Raw genomic sequence first — 6,000 nt, forward strand, 5'->3', positions numbered from 1 at the left:
AAAGAGCCAAGGCCACCAGAGGCTCATTTCAGCCCTCAAGGATCCCAGCCGCAAGGAAGAAAGGAGGTCTCGGGCAGTACATTTTGAAGAACCGCAAATATGAGACTCGGAGCTTTGGGGGGGGGGCGGGGCGCTGCGCTGTCGATACCGGACGCGTGAAGTTCGAGCTGTACCGGTCCTCTCCCTGTTTGCCGATTTAATGATGCTCAAAGGCACCTACAATACTTATAGATGATGGGGAAGGCTGGGGGAGGCAAGAATAAGGCTGCTGAACTGACCTCCTCATCGCTCAAAGATTTTTTTCCAGCCGAGGCGGCCAAGAATGACGCAGGCCGTGAGGCACAGAATATGCACAAAATGGCTGCCGCTAGCAATGAGGGGGAAAGGGAGGCTGATCTGCAAGCCAAAGAGAATGATATAGCTATCAAAATCGACCTGCTGGAAGAAAAAAATGCCAAACGAATGGAAGCTTTGCGTAAACCCATTCCTGATCAATTCGATGCGTTCAAAAATTATCTTCAAGAAGTTGCTGAAACGGCAGATGCAGCATTGCAGCTAGGCATAGCAGCTAAGTCGAAAATGAAAGACTTGTAGGCGGATGACTCTTGGATCAAATCGAAGCTTATCGATTTGGAAAATAAAATTAATTTTAATAATCTGAGGTTCCGGGGTTTTGAAGAGGCCCACCAAAGAGGTTTAAAGCCGTTTACATCTAGGCTTAACCAAGAGAACAACAGGTACAGATGGATATCTTCTACAACTTTCCAAGTCATCCGTCAAGGCAAGAGAATCCGAGCTTCGGTTGCGAATTCTGGCAAGGAGCTCCTTGAGATCCTTAACTTGGAGGTCCAGGATTTGGAAAAGGATGGACGCCCTGCAAGAAAATCTTCCTGAAAATGGACCTTGAGAAGAGAGAGAGACTAAATTCAGTGATGCTGATTGTGTATCTATAATTAGTAAACATGTTTTGGGCTTCCCTGCTGCAATATGCTGTAATTGATGAAGTCTATGTATGCACTTCTTAATAGCTTTCCTTTCTGTTTTTAAGCACACCAGTGGGGGAGAGGAGGCATCTCAGCTTCATCCCCAGAAGTGGTTAGGGACCTCCAGGCAGAGGGTGCTCCCCCCCCTCTTGACAGTGGTCTTGTCCCTGGAGGAGACACCTCTTGAGGAGGGTGTAGTGTGGCTCCTAATTTGATGGGAGCACTTTTTGTTTTGTTGTTCTAAGGTTGGGTCGGGGAGGGAGAGAGGGGGATGGTGGGTGGGGAATTGGATCTGGGGTGGGAGTGGGTAGGGGGTGGGGGATCCCATTATTGGCGAAGACACTGTTGTCATCTTATATCATTTAAGGTTTGCTTTTTTCCTTTTTGTGACAAGGTTATGGTGGAACAAATCATTAGAAAGTTTCAAAGTCTATTCTGGTGTGTGGCATATAGCAGAGAGTTCTTACTTTTTTCATTTCATGGCGATTGGATGGCTGTTAAGTTATAGTCTAAAGCTGGTGTATGAAGTCTTCTCATTGAGATGTAATTTTAAGAGTTATTTTGATGTTGTCAGAAATAATATTCAGAAATTAACACAACAACATAGAGACTTAATGGAAAAATCAATTTCTAAACGAGAAGTAGTAAACACTGTGAAGAAGCTAAAACTGAACAAAGCCCCTGGCAGGGATGGGTTCACGGTTGAATTCTATAAAAAATGTATTGATATATTGGCAGATCCTTTAACTGAGACACGTAACTCAGTTCTGTCCCATGGCTTGATCCCTCTGACCTGGTATGATTCCAAAATTATATTGATCCTTAAGAAAGGGAAAGTTTTGTCTCTTCCAGAGTCTTTTAGACCAATCTCACTACTTAATCAGGACGCGAAAATCTTCACTGCCATTATGGCAAACAGGTTGAATTCATTTATAGAGACCTACATCCATTATGACCAAACGGGGTTTATTCCCCAAAGGAACATTGCTGATAATGTTAGGAAGACAATCAATATCATTAATCACTGCAAGTCATTTCTGATAGAATCTCTAATTTTATCTCTTGATGCAGAAAAAGCATATGACAGATTAGAAATCCAGTATTTAATTCAATTATTGGAATATATGGGCTTTGGCCCTTTGTTTTGCCAAATGATAAAATCCTTATATGCAAATCCCAGAGCTCAAATCCTAGCGAATGGGACTCTTTTAGCTGATGTTGGCTTAGGTAGCGGGACCCGACAGGGGTACCCCTTATCTCCCATATTGTTTGCTCTATCCATAGAATCTCTTGCAATAATGATTAGAAACAATCTTGATATTCAGAGGGTGCGTATTGGTAATCAAGAATTTAAATTGAATATGTTTGCCGATTATATGGCTATTTATATCACTAACCCGGAAGAGTCACTGAATGCCTTATCACAGACCATAACATCTTTTAGTCAAATATCAGGGTTCAAAGTTAATGCTGGTAAATCAGACATTTTCCCCATTTTGTTATCCCCACAGTTACAAAGAAAACTTAAGGAAAAAGTACCCTATAGATGCATTAAGACGGCATGGAACTACTTGGGGATCAGAATTCCTGTTTCAATAGAAGATTTAAAAGACTGCGACTATAATGATCTAGATAATGAGGTTAAAGCGATTCTTATAGAGAGTCAGAAACTTAGCCTTAATTGGTACAAAAGAATCAACTTAATTAAATTTTTTGTTCTTCCCCTTTATATTTTTCATTTCAGAATCCTTCCCACGTTTTTCTCTGAGCAAGAATTATATAAATGACAATCCGTCTTAAACCACTTTATTTGGGATCATAAGAAGCCCAGGGTCAGCCAAGAGTTTGGCTAGGCCTATTAGAGAGGCTGGACTGGCTATTCTCAGATTATACAATTATTATATAGCAATCCATCTGGCAAATTTACTTACCATCATGTTTCCAAATGTTCACATCCAATGGGTTACTATTGAGAGTTCATACTTCTCTCCCTGGCACTTTGTAGACCTAGTTTGGAGAGAGAGAAATGAGAGACCCACTCCTAAAATCCAGAACGTCTTAAGCCTTATTACGCTTTGTATATGGGACAGGGATAGGAAAGGGCTAGCACCTCAATTTTCACCAGTGACATCTTTTCTTGCCCAAAAGTGGTTCCCCCCAGCGCTGGATCCGCACCCATTTAGCCTGTGGAGAGAATCACATAACTATAGACTATATGATGTAACTGAATGGGGCCAAATCAGGGAGAAAGCTAAATTGGAGGAAAAATCTAATATCAAACTTCTGTGGTATCAATACCTCCAGGTTAAACACTTGATTGGAAGCAAAGAGATTAGAGAAGCTCTTAAAAGAAATCTTATGAAATTTGAAGTGATCTTGAGTAGAGAGACATTCAAGAGCAAAAGTATTGTTTCTAAATTGTATCAGATTCTTTGCAATCAAAGGATGGACAGACCATGGAAATATCAGAAGTTTTGGGAACAATCATGTGGATTGTCTTTTTCTGACGCTCAGTGGAAAAGTATTTGGAGGTCTAGAGTATACTCTACTAGGGTTATTAATATTCGGCTTCTCTCTTTCAAAATTATCTCTCTCCTGTACAATTACATAGGATTAAGCAGACCTATAGTTCATCTCGTTGGAGACAATGTGGCAACTCTGGCAATTATTTTCGTTGCTGGTGGCGCTCTCCTATTATTCAATCCTTTTGGGAAAAGATCACTTTTCAGATTTTTAAAACCACGGGCCTTAAAATCCTGTTACAACCAGAAGTTATTCTATTAGGTCTATGGAAAGATATTTCTGTATCAAATCCTAGAAAAATCTTGATCTCTTTTATGATGGCTGCGGCAAAGGCGCTTATTGCAACATCATGGAATGAACCTAATCTGGTTTAAACTGGTTTAAGAAACTGTGGGATTTTTTGGTAATGGAAAATTTGCTGATTATTTGAATTCCCTGGATAATCCTTATGTTCGGTCTTCCTTTAGGGATACATGGTTTCTGTTTCTTGAATTTGAAACTGCATCTGATCATTCTCACCTTTCTAATGAATCTAGTTGTCATATTTTGGCAATCCTTTAATTATCATGGTGGTGCTTTAGCATCTCTATATACTAAAACAAAGGTGCAATGTGGCAACCCAAGAATGTATAGGAATGGATAAGAAGGACCTGGTGGATTTTTCTGTTAATATGCTGCAAAATATGGTAATTTCCCCTGGAACATGACACAATTTAAATAATTGTCAGGAAGGATCTTTTGCTGGAAACACAGGACTTGATGACAGTCTTAACTAAACCTTTATCCTTCCTCTAAGTCAGCGAATACAATTTTATAGGAAGCACTTTGGGCTTTAATTGATCTGGAGGTCCCTCAAGAAGAAAGAAGATGTTAAGAAGACTTATGTCCTACAATTTTGTCTTCTACAAATAACGTCATGGAAGAAGCAGTAATGGATGCTAATGTGATAAAGAGGAGATCCCCTCAAACTTCCTCCTCCCCTCTGGTAAATTCTGTAGATATCGATACTCTCTTTCCCGTGAAATGTAGGCATGGGAATAATGATGACAGCGTACACTCAGGTACAGAAATAGGAGGGGGCAAGAAGGCGTGGCAAAGGGTGTGGTGGATTGCCTGGATCCTTCTAGTCTAGCGGAGGGAAATTTTTTGTTAAGATCTCAGAATGGCTGTTGTTGACCTCAATAGTGATACAATCGAAGTTACATCTATTAATATTAAAGTCAAAGACACTCGCCTGCTTTCATACTGGAAAAAATAAAAATCAGATATAGTGTTTCTTTAAGAGACACACAGTAGATCAAATAAGCATCCAATTTTTAAATCTCATTTTAATATTCAGTATCAAGCCTGAGGTGCTTCTAACATGCGTGTGTGTGTGGGGGGGGGGGGGAATCTCTATTTTAGTAGCAAGAGATCTGTGTTTTGAAGTTAAAGCTTCTGATTCACAAGGTAGATTTCTTTTTTTGAAAGGCTATCTTAATGGTTTTGCTTTAATGTTGGCATCAATATATGCACCTAATACCCTGCAGCTGGCTTTCTTGGAAGAGACTTTTTCCAAATTACAGGCCTTCGAAGAGAGCAGTGTGGTGATGGGGGGGGGACTTAATTAAGTAACTAATTTATATCTCGATAAATCAAATACTAAAAAAAAAAGTGAAGAATCCACTCCATGCAAATACAGGACTAGTGAAACAGCAAATAGAGGAAGAAATTAAATAATTTTGAACTTAATGGAGTAGATAATGTGGCTTAACCAGTTAAGTGGGATGCAATGAAAGCAGTTATTCGTGGGAAGTTGATATCTATTGCATTAGAGAAGGATGGCTGTTGTGGGTTTTCCGGGCTGTATTGCCGTGGTCTTGGCATTGTGGAGACCACGGCAATACAGCCCGGAAAACCCACAACAGCCATCGTTCTCCCGCCGTGAAAGCCTTCGACAATACATAGATTAGAGTAGCTCTTAAAAGAAATCTTATGAAATTCGAAGTGATCTTGAGTAGGGAGACATTCAAGAGCAAAAGTATTGCTTCTAAATTGTATCAGATTCTTTGCAATCAAAGGATGGACAGACCATGGAAATATTAGAAGTTTTGGGAACAATCATGTGGATTGTCTTTTTCTGACGCTCAGTGGAAAAGTATTTGGAGGTCTAGAGTATACTCTACTAGGGCTATTAATATTCGGCTTCTCTCTTTCAAAATTATGGCCAAGTGGTATCTCTCTCCTGTACAATTACATAGGATTAAGCAGACTTATAGTTCGTCTCATTGGAGACAATGTGGCAACCCTGGCAATTATTTTCATTGCTGGTGGAGCTCTCCTATTATTCAATCCTTTTGAATTCCACAGTGGCCATTTGAGGGGCAGAAGGCCGTTTTCAGCTTCCTCCACCGTACTGCAGGCCTACACAGCAGCGGAAGATGAAAAAAACGGCCTTCCCACCCCTCTCAGGAGGATGCCGTGGGCCCACAGGGCAAGGTAAGTGTGGGGCTGG

This window comes from Eublepharis macularius, chromosome 16, assembly GCF_028583425.1.
Source record: "Eublepharis macularius isolate TG4126 chromosome 16, MPM_Emac_v1.0, whole genome shotgun sequence".
NCBI classification, from domain to species: Eukaryota; Metazoa; Chordata; class Lepidosauria; order Squamata; family Eublepharidae; genus Eublepharis; species Eublepharis macularius.